This window comes from Hibiscus syriacus, unplaced genomic scaffold (assembly GCF_006381635.1).
Source record: "Hibiscus syriacus cultivar Baekdansim isolate YM2019G1 unplaced genomic scaffold, ASM638163v2 tig00110114_pilon, whole genome shotgun sequence".
NCBI classification, from domain to species: domain Eukaryota; kingdom Viridiplantae; phylum Streptophyta; class Magnoliopsida; order Malvales; family Malvaceae; genus Hibiscus; species Hibiscus syriacus.
In genome coordinates this window covers 4,389,359-4,414,262 of record NW_024062594.1, presented here as the reverse complement: position 1 = coordinate 4,414,262, position 24,904 = coordinate 4,389,359, and the positions used below count along the sequence as shown (strand labels likewise).

The window sequence follows — 24,904 nt, the reverse complement described above, 5'->3', positions numbered from 1 at the left end:
AGTATCTCGAAACCTTCAGATTCCGATCGAGAACACTGAAAATACTGTTACAGTTACAAGTCCAGTAGGACAAGCGATATTAGTGAATAAAGTATTCCGACGTTGTCCTCTCGAGGTTCAGGGAGAAATTTTTCTCGCTGATCTTATGGAGCTTCCTTTAGAGGAGTTCGATCTAATTCTTGGAATGGATTGGTTGAATAAACACAAGGTAAAGCTGGATTGCGAATACAAGCGGGCTACTCTGAAGACTTCAGATGGTCGGACTGTTGTGTTAATTGGTGAACGGCGTGGTTATCTCTCCAACATAGTTTCAGTGATGGAAATTGATCGTATGATCCGGAAGGGATATGAGACCTTCATTGCTTGTATTTTGAACACCAAAGGTGCATTGTCCACGATCGAGAAGATTCGTACAGTTAGCGAGTTTCCTGATGTTTTTCCGGAGGAGTTGCCTGGGTTACCTCCTGATAGAGAGGTAGAGTTCGAGATTGAGACTTATCCAGGATCTTCACCTATTTCTATGGCACCTTATCGTATGGCTCCAAAGGAACTTAAGGAGTTGAAAGTCCAATTGCAAGAATTATTCGATCGAGGATTTATCCGACATAGTACTTCACCATGGGGAGCTCCAGTTCTATTCGTGAAAAAGAAGGATGGGTCGCTAAGATTATGTATTGACTATCGGAAATTGAACAAGATGACGGTCAAGAATAAATACCCATTACCCAGGATTGATGACTTATTTGATCAATTGCGAGGAGCTACTGTATTCTCTAAGATTGATCTTCGTTCGGGGTATTATCAATTGAAAGTTAAAGGATCTGATGTTGCAAAAACGGCCATTCGCACTAGATATGGTCATTATGAATTTTTAGTGATGCCTTTTGGTTTGACGAACGCTCCTGCAGCTTTTATGGATTTGATGAATCGGGTGTTCCGACCATATTTGGATCAATTTGTGGTGGTCTTCATTGACGATATTCTGATATACTCTCGTACTGAGGCAGAGCATGACGAGCATTTGAAGATCGTTCTGCGGACTTTGAGAGAGCATCGTCTATATGCCAAACTAAGCAAGTGTGAGTTTTGGCTTCAAGAAGTGTCATTTCTGGGGCATATTATTTCTGCGCGAGGTGTTCAGGTTGATCCCAGCAAGATAGAGGCCATTATGAATTGGAAACGACCTAAGAACGTATCTGAAATCCGCAGTTTCTTGGGCTTGGCTGGTTATTATCGACGTTTTGTTGAGGGCTTCTCGATCATTGCTTCTCCTTTGACAAAGTTGTTAAGGAAGAATGTGCTGTTTGACTGGGGTGAGGCACACAGGAGAGCTTTGAGAAATTAAAGGCGGTTTTGACTCAAGCACCTGTGTTGATTCAACCGGAGTCCGGAAAGGATTTTACAGTGTATAGTGATGCTTCACATTCAGGACTTGGTTGTGTTTTAATGCAGGAAAGTAAGGTGGTGGCTTATGCATCCCGTCAGCTGCGGCCGCATGAGAGTAACTATCCTACTCATGATTTAGAGTTGGCAGCAGTAATTTTTGCCTTGAAGATTTGGAGACACTATCTTTATGGAGAGAAGTGTTACATTTTCACAGATCATAAGAGCTTAAAGTATCTTCTGACCCAGAAGGAACTTAATTTGAGACAGCGTCGCTGGTTAGAGCTTCTAAAGGATTATGATTGCGTGATTGATTACCACCCTGGTAAAGCTAACATTGTAGCAGATGCTTTGAGTCGAAAGACGGTATCGGAGTTGAGGTCTTTAATGGCCAAGATGAATTTATATGACGATGGCACTTTGTTAGCAGAATTGCAAGTTAAGCCGACCTTGGTTGATGAGATCAAGGCTAAACAGCCCCTTGATAGCTCCTTGTTTTCCATCATTGAGCAAGTAGAGCAGGGGACAAACACAGATTACGCAATTGATCAGGATGAAGTTTTATGCTTTAAAGGTAGATATTGTGTGCCTGATGATGCTGAGTTGAGGCAGACTATCCTTACCGAGGCTCATAGTAGTCCATATGCTATGCACCCCGGAGGAGATAAGATGTACCGGAATTTGAGAGAGAGGTATTATTGGATTGGTATGAAGAAAGACATATCTGACTTTGTGGCTAGGTGTTTGACTTGTCAGCAAGTTAAGGCAGAACATCAACATCCATCAGGTTTGTTACAGCCTATCAAGATTCCTGAATGGAAGTGGGAGCGTATTACTATGGATTTTGTTACTGGCTTGCCTATGACTCCTTTGAAAAAAGATTCTGTTTGGGTGATTGTTGACAGACTTACAAAGTCAGCTCACTTCATTCCTGTGCGAGTAAATTATACTTTGGATAAGCTGGCAAGATTGTATATTTCAGAGATTGTCAGATTGCATGGTGTTCCATTGTCTATTATTTCTGATCGAGATCCGAGATTTACTTCGAGATTCTGGAAGGCGTTATATACGGCTTTGGGAACAAGATTGGATTATAGTACATCCTTTCATCCACAAACTGATGGTCAATCTGAGAGAGTAATTCAGATTTTGGAGGATATGTTGCGGGGTTGCGTAATCGATTTTCATGGTAGTTGGGAGAACTTTTTGCCGTTGGCTGAATTTGCTTACAATAACAGTTATCAGACCAGTATTCGTATGGCACCCTATGAAGCACTATATGGGCGTAAATGTCGCACTCCGATCTGTTGGACTGAGTTGCGTGATAGGAAAACGTTGGGACCTGAGTTAGTGCGAGAGACGGAGGACACAGTCAGATTAATCCGTGACCGTCTGAAAGAGGCATTTGATAGGCAGAAATCTTATGCAGATCAAAGAAGGAAGGATATACAGTTTGAAGTGGGAGATCGGGTCTTTTTGAAAGTTTCACCCTGGAAGAAAGTATTAAGATTCGGGCGTAAGGGTAAATTGAGTCCAAGATTTATTGGACCATTTCGTATCTTGAAGAGGGTAGGACCTGTTGCATATCAGCTTGAGTTGCCTTCTGAGCTAAGTCGTATTCATGATGTCTTTCATGTATCAATGTTGAGGAGATACCGTCCAGATCCAGGTCACATTATTCAGGTTGAAGAAGTAGAGCTGAGACCTGATTTGTCATATGAAGAGGAGCCCATTCAGATCTTGGAGAGATGAACGAGTTCTTCGGAATAGGCGAATTCCAATGGTCAAAGTTCAATGGAGTAATCGAGGCCCCTCAGAAGCTACTTGGGAGATATTGGAGTCAATGGAGGCTCAGTTTCCTCAACTATTCTCATAAGGTAAATTTCGAGGACGAAATTTCTTGTAGAGGGGGAGAATTGTAACAACCCGGAATAAAATTTAGAGAAAAAAAAATTTAATTAAGTAATTTGGCAAAAATTTGAGGATTAAATCGAAAGTTTTCAAAATTGTAGGCCATTTTAGAAGTTAAAGGAAATTCAGGGACCAAGCCCTGCATTACTCCTTTTAGTGTCGGCAGAAAATTTCATATAAACATATGAATGGTTTTCTGTTTTCAAAACAGAAAACAATTGTGAAATTCTTCCTCACGCACACAACTTCCAAACTCGATTCCGACGCCGTCCGAATTCCGATCGTTGTTTTGAAACCACCGTTGTGTTCATCATCGAGCGAGGAGCAAAACCTTCAAATTAATTGAAGCGAAACGCGGCCAAACGTCGGGAATTTCCAGTCAAAGTAGCGACGGTTTTGTTAGCTCTATCGCCGAGAAAATCTTAAATTCACCGCTGATCGTTGCTCTGTTTACGACACCTCCCGCACCATCGTGTTCCTTGTGCCGTTCCGAGTTCACCGGTGTCAACCTTGTCCGCCGTAGACGGCGGCGCGTGGGGAGGTGGTGCAGTCAAAGATTCGGCCGATTTGAAATCGAGCTCTCCGCCGTTCAAAAATTTGAACCGATCGTTGTAAGTATCTTGAAATCGCTCAAAATAATTTTTAGAAATTTTTCCGGGATTTTTAGGGCCCCGGAGGACGCCTCACGCGCCACACGCGCCGCCGCAGGGCGAGTGGCTGCTGGAAACCGGTTTAACCGGTTTTCAACCGGTTCTGACCGGTTTGACCGGTTTCAACCGGTTCGAACCGGTTTGACCGGTCTGAACCGGTTTGACCGGTCAGACCCGACCCGACCGTTGACCCGACCCGACCCGACCGTTGACCCGACCCGACCCGACTGTTGACCGTTGACTGTTGACCGTTGACTGTTGACCGTTGACTTTCTTTGACCAAAACTTAAAATGGCTTTGACCGAGCATTAAACGACCGTTAATCTTTTCCGAGTATACCTATCCTGATAGTTTTTGACGTGCCGAATCCGTTTCCGTGGTCCGTTTTGTCAAATTTGAATCCGAAGGTCTCCAAATCTACGGTCAAAGTGGTTGACTTTGACTTTGACCAAGAATTTGAATTTTTGAAAAGTCATACTTTATGTTTTTCGACGCCCTGATTCCGATTCCGTAATCCGTTTGGCCAAATTCAGACTCGAAATACCTCAAATTGATAGTCAAACCCGAAAAATGCGTATATACTTAAGAAGTTTAGCTTTGAACAATTGAATAGGATTTGAGACTGATAAATATTATTGTTTGAAGGTACAAGAGACTCTCCGGATCGTTCGACAGCTCGACCCAGCTCTTCTAGATCAGTTAAACCACGTGTGCCAGTATTCACCCATTCGAAAATTGTAGCAGAGCGTGGTGAAACCAGCAATCAGTAGATTTGTTATTTGAATCTATTGTCGAGGTGTGTTCCCTACTTATTATTGAACTATTTTATTGGTTTTAATATGTGGTACACCGAATTCATTGGCTATTGTTTTATGGATGCACCAATTTAATGTGACAATTTATGGAATATGGCTGCTATCTAATTTTTGTTTTGAAATGGTATATGATTACCATGTTTTTGGATTTATGGAATTTATGTCACGGTGCAATTGAATTTGGAATTGAAATACGATGGAATAGCTCTGATCAAGCTAATTGGGCCTAATGTGACTCTTGAGGGCCCCAAGATGTTTCATTAGGTCGGCTTTCCTTTGCTGTGTGCTTAGGGTAAGCTATATGGACTTATTGACTTGGGCTTAAGGATACAAGCTTCAGAGCCTATCCTTAAGTCGGCTTTCTTTTTGCTATGTGCATAAAGTAAGCTATATGGAAAATAATTTTGGGAACTACTGATGGTGTACCAGAAAAGGGTTTAAACTATGATTTTCAAAAAGTTAAACTCTTTTACGAATTTGTGAGATTACTGGACTATGATTTGTACCTATTGTGATTTTATGGAAATGTTGGGACACACTGAGCCTAGCTCACCTTTTGAAAATGTTTTCCCCTTTCAGATACTGTTGGGTAGATACCTTGGTTCGAGCACTTGGAGGATCAACATATCTCTTGAAGTAAATCAGATTGTAATGTTTTTATCTGGCAAGTTTACTTTATTTTGGTGACATGGACCTTATTTTAAAATATCGGATTTTATAATGATAACACTTTTGCTACTACTGCTCGGTTTATTGTGATTTTGAATTTGAAGACATGTTTTAAATTAAATTATTATTTATTTGTACTATATTTACGAGTTGGTTTTTGATAGTATAAATTGTTTATAATTTCATGTTTTTATAATGTGATTTTATATTGATGGAATAACGGTTGCGAAAAATGTCTTTAATAATTATAATGTGATCCACTAGACTTAGTCGAAACGCATAGGCCGGGTCTAGGGGGTTACAATCTTGCTCCAAGTTGATGTACTCTTGACCATCTTTAAAACCCGACATCTTCTAGTGTTTGAGCACATTGAGGCAAAACATGTCTTAAACAATTTATATGCTTATTAAAATACACTTCCCGATAAGCTTTTACAACCTTCCAGTATGTCCATTTGTGATTTTTTATACCAGCAGACCTTGATTTTATATTTATGTACAAATGAACACCACAAAGTCCATGAAAAGCATCTGGGAAACACCTTCTAACAGCGTTGTCAATTGAGTTTGCCCTATCGGATATGATTGTCAGATTGCTAATAGGACCTATGCAATCCTTAAGATGCCCCATAAACCATGTCCATGAATTAGAGGTTTCAGATTTGCCAACCCCGTAAGCTATTGGCAGTATCCCATTGTTAGCATCCATGGCTACTGCTAATAAGTTTACTCCAAGGTATCGACCTTTCAAATGTGCTCCATCAACTATAATAACTGGGCGCATGCAAGTAATAAACGAACGAATCTACAAAATCATATACACAAGAAATATAATCATTTAAATGTGAAATGCATGCAACTAACAAAAATGAGTCAACAAAATTATAATTATTTACTAACCACAACACGAATGGCGATAAACAGCAACTCAAAGCGTCCATCTCTATCTGTTTTGATATGAGTTACCGACCCAGGATTTTTCAGCTTTAAATTGTGACAATAAGCCGGCAGTTGGGCAAACGATGCTTCTGGAGACCCCCTCAACAATTCCAAGGCAAAAAATTTGGCTCTCCAAGCTTGAGAATATGAGATACTAATCTTGAACCGAGCATTCATGTCAGTCATAATTTCATGTCCCCGATATACCCTTCCATTCAAAAATATTAACTCAGCCAGAAAACCACCCAACACCTTTTTGTTTGCCTGTCTATGGTGAGGAAAAACTTGGGTTCTTGAACATGTATGTTTATCAATAAAAGTCCTAACTTGAAACATTTCGCAATCTTTTATCCTCTTTGCAATCATACGCCACGTACAGTTTTTGTCAATCATACACCTTGTTTCGAAACGATCTTTGCTTGATTTGTTAACTCTTAGTTGATAGTCATCTTCCACACATTTCGTATACAAAGCTATCTTCAAGTCTTCCTTTGTATTAAAACAATCATCTTTCTTGATACGAATAACTTTTGTGTAACAATCAACTGATATCTTTACCAACTCTTCTTCCGGTATCTGAAGTAATTCTGGCATATTCCAGTTATACTCCTGTGGCATTTTCTTCTTTTTCTTTTCTTCGGGGACTTCTTCTTCTTCTTCTTCTTCTTCAGGGTTATATGAATTACAAAATGTATGTTCAACATGTTCATTCACAATCGTAACTTCCTCCTCATTATCATCAATAACATCTTCCTCGGCATCGGCTGTTTCATCATCAAAATTCTGGTATTGACCAATATCAAAATCATTACATGCAGGGTCTGTTTCTTCTTCCATCACATCATCAAAATCCGAGTATTGACCAAGATCAAAGTCCGGGTATTGACAAGATCAAATTTATAATACTGACTAGTACTCACAATTTTTTCTGTTGGCTCATAATCGTCTAACTGGTCAATACGAAAACCAGAATTTGGTGCTGAAAGTTGATTAGGATTTGGATTAGGAAAAGGTTGTGGGTTATGAGATTGTGTTTGGTTTTGGAAATGTGGTGAAACAAAATTTTCTTGGTGATGAAATTGTGATGGAACCATTAAATTTTGGGTTGAAGAACTTAGTTGATTACTACCGCTACTGACCCAACTTCACTACTTCTAAGTTCAACAATATATAATGTAACATCATCTTCTTGCGAAACACTAATGTAAGCAATGAATCGTTCAACATATTCATTGTCGGTTAACAAATAAACTTTACCTTTTCTCAGATAAGATAGCCTAAATCCACTTAGAGGCTCTAAATTCAATTTCTTTGCAACACGTAACATTAGAGTTTCATAAGTTAACTTTTTTAATGACAGTTTTAGTTTAAGATTCATAGGTAAAGTCACATATTGTAAAACACCATGAACATTCTCCCATGACCCTCCAAAACACAAATCTATCCAAACATGATCAACATTAGATGATTTCATTCTAAAAATTGTAAATTAATTTACTAAACAAACGAGCTATAAACTAGATATCATCACTAACTTAGAGAAAAACATACCTTTATTAAGTTGATAGTTGATAATTTGGGAGAGAAATCGTTGAAAACTTATATAGAAATAAAATTATGTAAAAAAAATAGAGATGGGGAATGATGTCGTTGGATATAGGAACGGATGCCGCCGGAGAGAGTGATAGATGGAGATGGAATGAGTTGCGATTTAGGGATTTAGGTTATGAGTTGTTGCTGCTGCGTTGTTATATACCCAAAACATTTGTGTTGTGAAACTAAAACCTGTTGCGAATTTGAAATTCAGTTGCGAATTTGACTATCGCGTTGCGAATTTGGAAAATCGCAATGCGATTTACATATTCGCGTTGCGAAATTGGAAACTGGGTTGCGAAATTGGAATTCGCGTTGCGAATTTGTTGGTCATTTTGGCAAATCCAAAAAAAGTTGGTTAAATTCGTATATTATAAGACAGTTTTGGTCCCTGAGGTTATTTTCTCTTTTTTTTTATGAAGAAAAAGATTGTGATCTTTTTTTTGTTGATTTCAAAACTTTCATTTATTTAATCATATTATATTATTATTATTATTGTTATCTAATATTTATGTTTTACTTTAATTATTTAATAATTGTTTGTTTATTTTTATTTTAGAAAACTGGATACCAAACACATTTTCATTAATTTTATTTTCGAAAATAAGTTTTATTTACCAAACATGTTTTCTACATTTTGAAAAACTGAAAATGATTTTTTTTTCTGAAAATAAAAATGAAAAATATTTTTTAAAATCAAACAGATCCTAATATTTTCTTTGTTACACTTTTAGGTCTTAACATTTTTTCTGTTACACTTTTAGGTGCCTATACAGTAACAGTCGTTAAAAAATATCGCTAAATAGCACATGTCATTTTTATATTTTGGCTTAATGTAAAAAATAAGTACTCAAACTATATACTAAGTTAACTTTACGTGCCTAAAGAATTTAATATTTTTTATTATATTATATCAATTAGTTATCGGACAATATTTAATATTTTAATCGAGTTAAATAATAATTTTTAAATATAAATAGTTAATTTATTAAATTATTTCATATTAATATTAAATTGATAAGTTTTATAAATTTTAAAGACTAAAATTATTATTATATCATACTAGTCACTAATTTATCTAGTACTTAACCAGATAGTGATATGTTTCTAATAATATTTTATTAAATATAAAATTTTAGAATAAAAATTAATAAATTTTTGTTATCAAACCTATAATTAAGTAACATCGAAGTGTAATTTAGTTTAATTTTTAACAGTTAAACTAATTGGAATCTATTACTTCTACGTAAATATAATTTTCATCTTGGAATTTTTCCCAACAAATTACTCTCATCAACTAAGAGTTAGTTGCATGTGATAGGTTTTCCTTGAATCTAACCTTAGCTAAATTTTCTCATCGAATATAAGGTTTGATTATAAATTAATTTATTTTAAGAGAGTATATTAATTTAGTTAAATATAATTTTGTTTTTTTATAATTTTGAAATGTAATTTGGACATTATTATTTGCTAAAGAGTGAATTATTATAATTTAAACCAAAATATATAATATCATATCGCTTATTAATTTCACAGTGAATAAAATAAAGGGTAGATTACATCATTCTTCGCTAAATTTGAACTTTCAAATTGGTCATGTTTTGGTCATTTTAAATTATTTTATTATTACTTTGGTATGATGTAACATTTTTTTATTATTTAATATAAAAATAATTTAAATATAAAATAAAAACAAATGGTGACTATGCACTGGTCATGATTGTTCGTCCCAGATTTCATCGACCTCTTCTTATCGACCTCCAAGTCTGAATCTGACCTCCATTTTGTTGAAAAATGCTTTGAATTTGATCAAAAGTAAGAAAATCAAAATGTTGGCCACCATCGACCGCCTTAGATGGTGGTCGTTCGATCCCATATTTCGTGGGTTGCTTCGCTCGACATCCTGAGTCCTTATATGACATCCATTTTGTCAAAACATGCTCTGAAGTCCATGAATAGGAGATTGAAAGTGAGGAAACCGAAATGTTTCAGTCCAAATTCACGGGTTTTGGGATATTTTCTGGTGAAACAACTATCATATTCATACTCAACGTGTTAAAGAGAGTCTCTGGTATAATTTAGGGTTAAACGATTATCGATTCTTAAGGTTGACGGTGTCGAGAATGGGTGGTGGTGATTCTGTAGATGGTGGAAAAGTGAAAAATATTATTTTATTATTAAATTATTTTTATATTTTAATAGTAAAAAATGCCACATCTTAGAATAATAATAATAAAATAATTTGTAATGACCAAAATAAGAGTAATTTGAAAGTTCAATGAGTAAATTGAAAAAATTGAAAGTACAATGAATGAAATAAGATATAATTAAAAAATATAGAAAGATGGGGTATCACAACAATTATCAATAAATTTATATGAAAAATTACAATATTACTCTGGGGTCGGGTCGGGTTGGAGGTTTTTCTAGGGATGGGCACGAGGCGGAGCGGGGTGGGTTTTTGATCGCCCCGACCCCAACCCGAAAATATATTTCTTATACCTGACCCCACCCCGATGAATTTTAGTTTTTTTTTCTCGCCTCGAACCGGATCCCAGATTTTGGACTAAAACCACAACCCGACCTGATCCAAATATTTTGATATTTTAAAATAATTATAATAATATATTTATTATTATTTATTATATTTTAATAGGTTAGAATAATATATTTATAATAATTTTATATTTTTATAATTAAATAACATTTTTAATATTATAAAATTAAAATTCGTAAAATATTAAATATAATTTATATTTAGCCCTGTTTCGTCCCAAATTTATACGCTACATAACCCATCTTGTCCCGCAGGTTCGGGTATTTGAGCATCCTTATTTTTCACCCTCCACCCGAACTTGACCCGATCCGACTCCATCTCCCCCTATATAAAATCCGACTCAAATCCAAATTTTCTAAATAAAAAATTAACCCTATCAAATCAAATAGGCTCAAAATATATTGATTTCGAGTTAAATTTCATCACCAGTGAGATATATTTGAGCTTCTATTCAACGTTTACCTCTTGTCTGGATTCCTGATATTGCTAATAATTGCCATACCAAAGTACATAAATATATATTTTCACTGTTTTGAACTTTTAACTCAAATATATATCCAAAATATTTAAAAAATAAATGTATTTCTACTTTCTAATTAAAAATAAGTGAGTCAAATAATAATTGAAATCGAATCAAATAAAAATTTAAAATATAAACAAATTATTGATTGGAAATGAGAGGACAACGAAGACAAGCAAAATAATCTAGACCCTAAAGAACCCGATACAAATTACCCGATTATCATCTCTAACTCTATACGTGATGTAGAATGCGAATACTAAGTCCTTACTACCCATACTAACACAACTCTCAGCACCGAATGAAACTAACACAATTCTCAGCACCTATTTTTATTCGGGGTTACTATTAAAACCATATATTATATTATATTATATTCGGATCATATTATATACATATACTATATACATATACCCAAATGAAAATTCATATCCATTCATTAAATATTAAAAACCCATTTATAAAAGTTCCTAAAAGCTCCACTTGTAGCCCATTGCATTGCATATTTGAATTTCAAAAGTTGAAAAAATTCTCCTTGGTTTTCATCTTGCCGCCGATTTGGAAGGAAAAAGGGTGTGGGGCCCATTGATTTTTCATTAAATGATGATACATTTTTTTTGGGGATTCATATGGACTCTCGATGGACTCTCATTCTCTGTCATGTCAACTATCCAAGTGAAGGAAACACATTTGATGGAGGTTTGATCCAGACTTTGTCACGTCATGGATCCAGGTGAAGAAAACACACTTGTTTTGAGTTCTTGATGAGCATTTTGATCCAACGGTGGGGGGTTTGGATCACCATCACCGGCCACCGACGCGTCACCTTCGTGGTCTTGTTTTGAAGCTTTGATTTATTTCGGGATCATGAAATGGGAAGAAGTTGAGGAATCACACCCACCGGAGGTTGTTTTGATGGCCGAAAATGCTGGTGTGAGGGTTCAGTTTTAAGAGAAGGAAAAGATTGGAAGTTCTTTGGGTTTTCAAAACTAGAGAAAGAAGGGTTTGAAGGTTGATTTTCGGATCTAATGGGGGATTTTATGAAGAACATAGCAGGAACTTTGAATAAAAGGGGTGTTTTGATCCAAATTGAAGTAGAAGTTGGGTTTAAAAATATGTTTGTTCTTAGCCTTGTAGAGAGAAGATGGAGAAAAAAGAGGCTGGGAAAGAATTGGGAGAGAGTAGGTTTTGAAGAGGCAAAGTAAAAAAATTGGGGATTTTGTATTCGATTGGATTCTGGATTAATTTGGCGGCGTATCCTTGGGTTTTTAGAGCATTGTAGCTCCGGCCATGTATTTTTAGTACTTTAATTTCAATCACTATGTATCTGTAAATCCAATGCTTATGATTTTCACTTTACATATTCTTTAGCATTTCTAACAATTATATCAACTCTCAACAGAGTTCAAGAGAAAATACTTTGTATAACCTACTTATCTAGACTTTTTATTGTTGAATTATATTTATTATTAATATAGATAACACTTTGTATTTTGTTAGTTGTACCCAAAAATCATATTTTGAAAAGAATCAATAAATATATAATGCTAAGCTGGCTCCTATTTCACGTGTATCGTATAAGGTTTGATTCTTGGATCATTGTAAATACTTATTTAAATAATAAATATCTTTAAAATAATTTTAAAAATATTAAATAAGCATTTTCATTTTAAAAAATAGAGAATGCTAATGTCAAATATCACATACATCATGTAACTATCTAAATAACATAAGTATATATTTCTCAAAAGAAAGTTTTAATTAACTAATCCTTAAGATTTTTCAGTACTTTTACTTCATATGTTTAAGTTAAAATTTTATACCTTAAAATATTATAATTTAGTATCAATCCGATAAACGGAACTAATACAAAACATTAATTAATACAGAAGGAAGTGGATGTCAGGGCAATCGTTTCCTTAAAAAACTCAGATTAATATAATTTTTATAATTTTATAATTTCATCCCTAACATAAAATCTTACATTCGCATATCATAATTTAATATCAATATTCAAACACTTAGGATCAATCCCGACACTCTTTTTGGAAGATTTTGTCAAAATTTTATAATTCAATTGCATGGTTTGGTTTTTAAAGGACACAATTTTTTTATATTTATATTAAAAAGAATATCAACCTTATCTTTCACACGTGTTAACGTGGTAAAATATGTAAATTGCACTTTCGAAACAAATTTTATTGTATTTTCGCATATGTTATCGACTTATCGTCATTGGTGAATGTACTTGGGAGGTCTTTATGTTACAGGGATGAATCGAATTGATCCTCTTACTTTTAAATGAATCAATTTAATTTATATAATATTATTGGATTAGGGTTTTGGACTTATTTATATTTTCTAACCATTTAAAGATTAAATTAATCCATTTAATAACTAATGGATCAATTTGATCCACTTCCTATGATACAAAAATTTTCCAGATACAAAAAAAAATTAAATGGGGTTGCTTTGATAATTCAATATGATATTTATGGCCTGATAAATCTAACAGTCTCGACGATAATCATCTTTAAATTTTCTTTTTTAAAATTCTCAGTCTCACTATTAATCACACTGAAATGTTTACGGAATAAATCATAATTTTCCATAACGATAACATAAAATACGAAATTAAATGTAAATTATATTTAAAATTGAATTTGTTTTGAAATTGAATTTTGTTTTAATTATTCACTCGGTTTCTATAACAACGACAACAACAAAATATTTGCATATTTGCCATACATGTAGACATGTTAGTTGTCACGGCTTAATGCTTGCATATTTGCCAGATTTTCAAAATAAGGAAAGGAAATGAGGGAAATAAATAATAAATATTGTAAAGTGTACAAATGGTCATTCGATTATAAGAAATTACTTTATTGACTCCTTTGACTATTAAAAGTTATAAAGTGATCCCTCGACTGTAGAATATTGCTTTGTTGAGTCCCTCCACTATTAAAAGTTACAAAATGACCACTTGACTATTTATATGTTCCAAACTCATCATTTTTTTGTTAAAAATTGGTTGTTGTCTGAATTAGACGTTAACATTATGATTTGGATATAATAGTTGTTTGAGATTTTGGAATCAAATTTTATCATATCCCTAGTAAGTAGGTTAACATCCAACTTAGACTGTTGTCAATTTTTTAACGGAAAAGGACGAATTTGGAACATATGAATAGTCAGGTGACCATTTTATAACATTTAATAGTTAGGGGACTCAACAAAGTATCACCCTATAGTCGAGGGACTATCTTTGTACTTTACCCTAAAAATATAAATAACCAAAAAAAAGACAAATGAGGGTTGGTATATCTTTGTAATAACAATGAGATTGAAATGGAAGATGTTAGGTCTTGTTTATAAAGGATTATCTTTTGATGGAATAAGTTGGACTGTTGGAGATTACATGGGGACCATTTTTGGTGTACCCAAAAGTCAAAGGACTCAAGGACAATATTTGATCATTTCTGTATACTATTGCTTTAAGATTATTTTTATTTAAGATATTTACAATTGTAAAAATCAAATAACCACAATAGTTAAAGAATTCTTATTATTCGTAGAGGTTTCAGGTTAGAACATCGTGTATGAAGGAGTGTAGAGCATTCGTTGTCAAGTAATTGAGAGTATTTAAATAGATATTATATTAAATTCACTCTAAACTAATAGAAAATATGTATAGTTTTTTAAACTTAATTTATAGATTTTTTTAACTTCATCCATGGTAAACAAAATAATTATACAATTTAATGTATTTTTTTAATCATGTATGCATAGTAATATTATTTGGGTTTTATTAAAGCTCTTTCTATCAATTCAATTTCGCCATTTTTTTAATTTGTTTCTTAAGAATTTTACTGTACCCACTCAAAGTGTGTGGGAGATGTGGGTGTCGGCCATGTGCTCTTGCTGCACACATCACTTCCCCTAGAAGAATGTAAATGATCTTTTGGATTAATTACACAATGTCTTCTGGTTATAAGTCAGATTTTAAATTAGTCATAATTCGAAAACGTTTTAACTTAAGTTTAAAAAAGTTAGTATCGTATTAAATAATTTTTTTCGTAAATTTAATTAATTAGTTTAGATTGAAAGATAAGAAAGGATTGATACGACGTAAATACTTTCGGAACTTAATTAGATTATTTAGAAATTCAAATACTATCTTAAAACTTAACCCATTGTTTGAGGACCAATTTAAAATGTGAGTCATATTGTGGGATGAAATTGGAATGTTAAAAAATTAATGATTAATTTAGAATGAGAGTCATAATTTGAGGATGAAATTGGAATATTAAAAATATTCAAGGATCAAATTAAAATGAAGGCCATAATTTAGGGACATATGATGCAATTAACTCTAGAAAATGATGATCATGTGTTGTTTATTCACATGGGGAGTTCCATACTTCCTTCAAAAGGAACACAGACCCTGGGGCTTCTCAAGCTCACAGGTAGCTCCGGGATCGACCGTTTGGTTGGGGGATTTGGCTTCGGCTTTGTAATGGCAAGCCCCATACCCTGACTACCTTAATGCTCTCAGGCTTGATCTCTGCTGTGGTCCCATTGTTCACTCTTTTTTCTTTTGGCTTTCATTGAATTATGTGATCAAATACGGACACATAATTTTATGTTAATAGTGAATTTTTAAAATTTTAATTTTATGTTAATAGTGAATTTTTAAAATTTTAAGAGGAAATGAATTTATAAAATTTCATGAGACGAAAATAGATTTTTCATAAAAAAATATATTAAAAAATCTAAAATATATTATAATTTAAAATTTTAAGAAGAAGATGTGATATCTCGACTGGTCCCTTAATTATGTCCCATGGTTCATGGCTGCGGCTGGTCCACTTCTTTACTCCAACTTCACGAAATGCAGATTGAAATTAAAATGCATTTGTACTTCTTTTTCCTCTTAAAACGACAAATCATAGATAAAAAAAAGTATGATCGGAGACCAAGTTGCGTGGGAACCGTATGGTTAATTTGTACAAATTTGGTGAACGCTTATACGTTGAACTTTGGAATTGGCTTGAAATGTGAAAGGCAAGTGGACATGTCTAAAAACAATCTTAATCAAATCTTTGTGTAATATTGAGTATCTAACATATGTGCTGTGTTGGTTGATGCTACATATAATATAATCCTATAAGCAAAATATTGATTTGGAATCAAACACATCTCAGTTTTCATACCAAGGAATCATGCCTTCCTTGGGTTGTTGCCCTCTCCATCTTTATATAAATTAGTCAAATGTTTGGCTCCATTAAATTTGTGTATATTTTTTTTACTAAATATAATAAAATAAAGGGTAAATTATATATTTGATCACTTAACTTTCTACTCACTCTTATTATGGTCACTAAAGTTTAAATATTTTCAATTTACTCACCAAACTTTCGATTTGTTCTTATTTTGGTCACTTTATCGTTAATACTTAACGATATTATGACTGAACATTTTTCTTTTAAAAATTATTAAATGGCCCCAAATCTTTCTTCATTTTTTGTGTGAAAAAACTTAGTTTTGAATTATCTTTGATTTCTCGATGATGATGCATCTTCTTCCAAATCCTAATGGTGGGGAGGTGGTTGAGGTGGAACCGAGTTGTATATCTTGATTCTATACTGATCGAATGATGAATATTATAGGTGGTTTGTAGTTTTTTGAGTTTTGGGTTTATGGTTGATTTTTATGAGTTTTAAAGTGGTTTAGGTAAAATCTAAACTGATAGAGTGGTAGGAGACAATGAGACAAGTTCATTGATATCTTGAGTTGTCAAAGAAGATACCGGAGAATGAAATTTGTAGCGTCGGTGTGACACAAGGATGAAACTGTAAAATTTTCATCTTTAGATGAAGAAGATAAAATCAAAAAGAAAAGAAAAGAAAAGAAAATGACGTGGATGACACATGAATTTTATGTCAATAAAAATTAGTCCACATCAACACACGTGACTTCTATGTCACCCTTTCATTTATGATTAACACTTAAGTGACCAAAATAGGAGCAAATCAAAAGTTCAATGAATAAATTGAACAATTTTATACTTTAATGACCAAAATAGAAGTGAGAAGAAAGTTGATTGTTAAAAGTTGTAATTTACCCTAAAGTAAATTGGGAATAGTTTCTCCAATTGGGTCAATATTGCCTAGATACTATTCCTAAATGAATCCTTTTCTTTTATTGGTTTGGATTAGGGATGGGCATAGATTAGGGATGAGCATGGGCTAGGTTTCGGCCAACCTGACCCGAAAATTTTACATCATTCACCCGATTCAGAAAATATATACCCTCCACCCGACTCGAATCCGACTCGATTTTTTGAGATAAAATTAGAATCCGATCCGAAATAATAAAAAATATTAATTTTATTCAATAAAAATAACGATTTAATTAAAAAATAATATATAGATGGGTATTATTATAATTATTCCTAAATATATAAGGTAAAATTATATTTTTTTCGGGTCGGATCGTGTATTTTTTACCCTAACTCGAATCTAACCCGGACCTGAATTTTTTAAAAGACTCGACCAGATAAGGTCAGAACCTATCAGATTCGGGTCCTATCCCTAGTTTGGATAATCATAAATTATTATTTCTACAGTGAAGAACCTTTCTCTCTTTGACTATATTACTTTTTTTTATCACCTTTTTGCCATAAACAATATCTTCTTTCTTTTCATTAATTAAAGGTGGATTACATTCTTAATATAGGACAGCTTACCGTTTTGTTTCTCTCCACAACCTTGGTTTTAATTATGATCATCAAAGATATGATTCATGTTTTGATAATATAATTTAAGTGGGTAGAGCTGTTCTTCTTGTTTTTAATGAATAAATATATAGTGTAAAAAGCAAGCAAGTAGCCGAGAAAGAATAAAATTATAGCATAGTTTGTGGGAAAAAGGAAATGTTCCGATTAGAGTCAATACATGATTTAACGTAAAAAAAAGAATTTATAAAATTTTAAGGGAATAAAAATATAAAATTATTTAAATTATAAAAATTTAAAAAATTTAGGGATTTACTGCCTCACCCGCCATATGTAGATCTATTCATGGTCCAACCCCAAAATGACAAGTCTTCATTTGTATTTTCAACTGAGATTTTCTATCCCATTCAACTTTTTTTTTTCTTATGAAAAATCCCTTTTCTTTTTCTTATCTTTATAATCCATCTTTCTTTTTTAATTTTTAATTTTTAATTACAAGAATTACATTGTTTGCTTTCAATTGATTTGGGAAACCGAATATTAGATGATGATAATACGAGTTGAAAACTTGATGACGAATGGTGAAGATATAGGGAAGACAGTGGGTTGGGTTGGGTCAGATTTTTGGTTAATCCGATTCGATCTGAAAATTATATACCCTCTATTTGAATTTGACTTGACCCGAAAATATACTCTCTACCTGACTCGATCTAACCCGACCCAAAGAGCACATTTTCTCTACCTGAACCCGATCCGACCTGAAATTTTCTACCTAAATCCGATCTGACCTGAAATTTTGGCGTATAAACCCGATCAAACAAACCCGACCCGAGATAAAATAATGATCTAATTAAAAAAATATAGAAAGATGGGGTATCACAACAATTATCAATAAATTTATATGAAAAATTGCAATATTATTCTCGGGTCGGGTTGGGTTGGAGGTTTTTCACTGGGGATGGGCACGAGGCGGAGCAGGGTGGGTTTTTGGTCGCCCCGACCCCGACCCTAAACATATTTCTTATACCTTGCTCCGTCCTGCCTCGCCCAGCTCTAATGAATTTTAGTTTTTTTTCTCGCCCTGAACCTGGCCCGGGTTTTAAACTAAAACCCCAACTCGATCTGATTCAAATATTTTGATATTTTAAAATAATTAAAATAATATATTTTATAATAATTTTTATATTTTTATAATTAAAGAACATTTTAATAATATAAAATTAAAATTCTAAAATTAAATATAATTTATATAAAAAGTATAAATTAACCGGTTGGGTCGGGTCGGTAATTTTTCACCTTAAATCCAGCCTTGTCCTGTCTGGAACTTATACGCTACATAACCCATCCCGCCCCGTCCCGAGCCCCAAATTTTAAAAAAGCTACCCCTATAGGGTCGAGTCGGGAGCCGTCGGGTTCGGATATTTGAGCATCATTATTTTTCACCTTCCACCCGAACTTGACCCGATCCGACCCAATCTCTCCCTATATAGAATCCGACTCAATCCAAATTTTTTAAATAAAAATTAACCCTATCAAATCAGATACCACTCGAAATCTATTGATTTCGAATTAAATTTCATCACCAGTGAGACGTATTTGAGCTTCTATTTAACCTTTACCTCTTGTCTGGATTCCTTATATTGCTAATAATTGCCATACCAAAGTACACAAATACATATTTTCATTATTTTTGAACTTTTAACTCAAATATATATCCAAAATATTTAAAAGATAAATTCATTTCTACTTTCTAATTAAAAATACGCGAGTCAAATTATAATTTAAATCGAATCAAATAAAAATTTAAAATATAAACAAATTATTGACTGGAAATGAGAGGACAACGAAGACAAGCAAAAAATATTGGTACCAACAATCAAATGGCTAACAAGTAACAACCAATGATAAACAAATTTGAATCCACAACATCAAATCATTTAGAGACATTTGTAACGGAAATTATATATATTTTTCTCTTTATAATTACAAATATTTGCTCTTGAAAGAAATGTGGACAAGACAGAAGAAGATATATATTCTTTCGACAAGATCTTATTAATCTACCTAGAATAGATTCTTTGATGTTATTGAAGCGATCATGACAAGATTAAATTCCCACTTAATTACCAAAAAAAAAAAAATTGAAAGTGGACTCAGCAATATCCAAGTTGGCCCTTGGGGTTATTTGTTGAAGCCCATCATAAATTAAAATCCAAAATCCATTTGCATTTTTTTTAATGTAAAGCAATGTCTTACGTTTTCATTATTATTTCGTGAAATTGTCCATTGAAAGATAACAAAAAAAAAGTAAGCTAAGTATTTAGTTACTCACTTATTCCTGTGATTTAGTTTTAGTCATTCAATTATTTTATTTTTTAAAATTATTTCTAACGTTATGTTTTGGTCATCCGTCATTAAAAAATAAACATAACTAACTGATCAATTTTTTTATTTTTTCAATGATGATGCGCGCCGACATTACCTTATAGCATGTCAGCATCACAACTAATTTTTTAACGGTGAGTGACCAAAACGGAGTCAAAACATAATACTAAGTATGATTTTGAAAAAAACAATGTTAGATGACCAAAACGTAACAGTAGAAATAGGCAGGTGACTAAATACATAGTTTACCCTAAAAAATTAATTTTTCAAGCAGCAAGGTTATCTTGGGAGAACAACAGTGAGGACAACAACAACTGCAAATAGAAAGAGCAACAATCCAATGAAGTTGATAATAAGAGCTTCCTGGCCCGAACAAGCCCTAACCAGAGGAATCTATGAAGCAATCCCATCTCTGCCGTGCCGATCGCTAACAAGAAAATTACTAAGCCACCAAAAGAGTGCCATGGCTGATACGCTGCTCTTGTGTATGATTCCGCACCAGGGAACACATAGGAGAAGAAACCAAGCAAATACTGCAAAAACAAACAACAAAAAGAAGATTGGGATATATTTGTTCCAAGTTGCTCATTATTATATTGATTGAATTAGGTACCTGTAAACCAAATAAGCAGATGGCGCTCATGCCTAGCCAAGAATGTAAGGTGTACATATCGGGACTGTTGGTCTCATCCTGGAATTTGAAAATCACAACGATCCCAAAGATCCCAAACCAAGAGCTATGGTTGCAATGTTAGATGAACTGTTCTTTGTATTTTAATGTCTCTTCTGTCTGGGATTGCCTTGTATCCATGATTGCTGTTTTATAGCGTATATATTCAGTTAAAAAGCTTTTAAATCATTTTTCAATGAGATTTTCTAATATGCCAAAACCGTTTACACTTACTACTTACCTTCTCCAACCATTAATATGAATCCAATCACCATTAGAAATGGATGAAGCTGCAAATACGAGGGAAGAAAAATGAAACTTGGACCTGTCTATGGTAAGCAGAAAGAGATAGAAATGCAATGCATAGAATCAAATTGATCCATACAAGTCAACTGAATCTTAGTTTGAAAAGAAAAGAAAAGTAACTCACATTGAAAATCTTGGATTTATTAACAGATTCTAAAGCAAGGCCTTCCGGAACTTGAGAAGCCAAACTAGCACAAGGGTTGTTACTGCTATAAACAACAAATGTCCAACTACTGTAATAGGGGTTGCCGAAATTTGATAGCTCTTGCTCTTAGGCGCCATTGCAGAAACTTTGCAGAACTAAGATGGAGAGCTCAGTAGTCACTAATGCTATTTAAAATCACTTTTTGAGCCATTAACAAAGAGAGCTTTTGTTTGCGTGGGGAAGTTAGTATTTAGTAAAAGCCGCCCAGCCGGCTGATTCAGTGGCTGGTGACAAGTCCATAACATGGAGAATATTGTGCTGATCAAATTTGGCCGTGGGGATAAGTAAACAATTTTGCAGACTTTGAGTTTTGGCTTCAATCACCAATCATGCAGAGAAATTAGTAATGCTTGCATTTGATTGTTTGTTTCTGGTGTGGGTTAATTGCGGAGAATAGGACAACGTTTGAAGCCATGAGAAAAGCCGAAAGGTTTTTCATATCAGAAATTTAACAATGATTTTACCAGTGGAGCTCTCTTATTTCAGAATTCCTTGACTTCTCAGGCTAAGATCCTCAATGAATTCACCTTAAATTACAAATTGAGGCTCACCTCGATATACTCAACCGGAATAATATGAATAATGTGTAGGATTTGAACGATATTTCATCAGCATCAAGACGTGAAATACATAGTTTTGATTGTTAGCCAGATGAGGATAATGGTGTAGCTTGGTATAATAACAAATTTAGTTATTAAAACTAATACATCTATCAATTTGATCTTAATTTTAAAATAATCTAATAAAGCTTCAATAGTTAAAAACACTATCAATTTCGTCCTCATTTAGTTTGAAATAATTTAATAGTTCAATAAATTTGATCATCCAATAGGATGATGACATGTAATATTGTAACACTCCCAACCCGTATCCGACCCGGATACAAGTCCGAGGTGTCACATTAACTTTTCAAAGCATATACTTGTACAAGAAATGAACATTTAAACTTATTTTAAATAAATCTACTTAATTTATACATTTTAAACCAATGGGAAACTGCAAGCAGAGTGTTCAAGGGGATATGCATACTAAACAAATATTATTAGACTGTATGCAAGAATGCAGGTTTCGAAAGGTGGAAATTGTAAAACCTTTTTGTAACACCCCAATTTAGGGGCTAAATTTTAGAAATTATAAATTGGATTTAGAAATTATAAAGTATTGGATTTAATTGGTATTTTGAAAGAAACTGTTGATTAAATTGTAAAATTTCGAAGTCGGCATACCGTTTTAAGAAGTGCAGAAAATTTAGTGCCTAACTCATAGTTTAACCATTTTTATTTATGAGAAAATTTATAATCCCTTCCCGTGCTCTATACCCGGAATGTTTCTCATTTTCCTCATTCGGTCAACCCACTTTCAACTCCGATTTACTCGCCGTCCGATTTCCGATCGACGAACCGAAACCACCATCGTGTTCTTGTCGACCGCTGACAAAACCCCTTAAGCCTTTAGTCGTTAATCGTCCTCGCTCGTTGTTAATTTTAGTCGGAAGTATCGTCAGTATTAACTCAATTTTAGTTGGTTTTTGTCGATTCACGACGATCCAACCATCCGTTTACGACACCTCTCGCACCACCGTCTTTCTTGCATCGTTCCGCATCTCTACTTAATTTATACATTTTAAACCAATGGGAAACTGCAAGCAGAGTGTCAAGGGGATATGCATACTAAACAAATATTATTAGACTGTATGCAAGAATGCAGGTTTCGAAAGGTGGAAATTGTAAAGGCTTTTGTAACACCCCAATTTAGGGGCTAAATTTTAGAATTATAAAGTATTGGATTTAATTGGTATTTGAAAGAAACTGTTGATTAAATTGTAAAATTTCGAAGTTGGCAGACCGTTTTAAGAAGTGCAGAAAATTTAGTGCCTAACTCATAGTTTAACCTTTTATTTATGAGAAAATTTATAACACTTCCGCCGTGCTCTATACCCGGAATGTTTCTCATTTTCCTCATTCGGTCAACCCACTTTCAACTCCGATTTACTCGCCGTCCGATTTCCGATCGACGAACCGAAACCACCATCGTGTTCTTTGTCGACTGATGAACAAAACCTTAAGCCTTTAGTCGTTAATCGTCCTCGCTCGTTGTTAATTTAGTCGGAAGTATCGTCAGTATTAACTCAATTTTAGTTGGTTTTTGTCGATTCACGACGATCCAACCATCCGTTACGACACCTCTCGCACCACCGTATTTCTTGCATCGTTCCGCATCCACCAGTGTCCTCCGTTTCTCCGTTGTCGCTGGCACGTGGAGGGGTGAGACCGCAAAGTTTTCGACGTTTAGGAATCGAGCTCTCCGCCGTTCAAAATTGTGAACCGAGCTTGGTAAATGTCTAAAAATGCCTTAAAATAATTTTTAAGAATTTTTCCGGGAATTTTCTGACACCGTATCATGTTCACGCGCCACACGCGCCACCCCCCGAGAGTGGGCATCGTCGGCCACAAGATGTTAGTTTTGTAATTAATTTTTGTTAGGGTGATATTTTGTGAAAACGGTCGACTGTGACCGTTGACATGCTTTGACCGTTGGAATCAAGTGATAAAGGAATCAACTATGATATGTAGTTATAATTATCTCATTAAAGGTACTTAGATATAAATTTTGAGAATATTTCGATTAGTAAAATTACAAAAATACCCTTAAGTTGTAAGATGACAAGAATTGTCCCTGGAAGTTGATTAATAACTCTGAAAGGATATATTGATATGATAAAACTACAGATGTGCATAAGAAATGCTAGTTTGCTTAGAAAATTCGGATAACGGTTTTTTAACCCCAGAGGGTTTATGCACGATGCTAGAAGTCTGTTAAAGACATTTCAAGATTAGAGAAGTTCTGAAAGAAATTAATCAGGATCTTTGAGTTATAGTTATTTTCTTAAAGAGTTAATACTGAAACTATTTGGTTAAGAAATTACAAAAATGCCCTGAAAGGTAACATAGTCCGGTTGACCTGGAATGAGGAAACATTTTGAGGATTTGTACTTAACTCTATAAATTACAAATTTAGTTGTTAAGATCCTGTCTTTGTATAGAAAAATTCTGATATTCCATTGTAAATCTAAGAAGGCACTTGACCCGAAAATCTAAGTATGAGTAAATACCTGAAGAACAATTTATCAGAGGGTTCTCTTTATCAGAATTGTTCGAAGGACTGAAAATAGATGATAAATGGAATTAAATAATAACCGGTGGAAGGAAAAAGATTGAAATACCGTAGATTTGTAGTAACCAAAATACCCCTATAATGGAAATGACTCAAGAAATATCACCAAGCTCAGAAATGACTGGATATCATCGAGCTCTGAAAAGAATGGAATGAATCTGAGCACCAGAATAACCAAAATACCCTTATGACCTAAACTAAGTAGGTGTTGGATTAATTAAGGAATCCAAATAAACTAGATGCGATACTGATCTTAAAAGTTATGGATCACATATTAAGCTGAGAAACCAGTGCTAGGTTATATCAGTACCTGAACGACATAGATCACTTGAATTCGTGTTCGACTTCTCAAGTTTGGCTCGATGATATTTTGGATGTATTCAGCTCAGCT

General features: G+C 33.9%; 1 pseudogene; it reads right to left on the bottom strand.

The window, feature by feature from the left end:
- Nucleotides 1-20,437: 20,437 nt before the first annotated feature.
- Nucleotides 20,438-21,416, bottom strand: LOC120215167 (annotated as a pseudogene).
- Between the last annotated feature and the right edge of the window lie 3,488 nt (nt 21,417-24,904).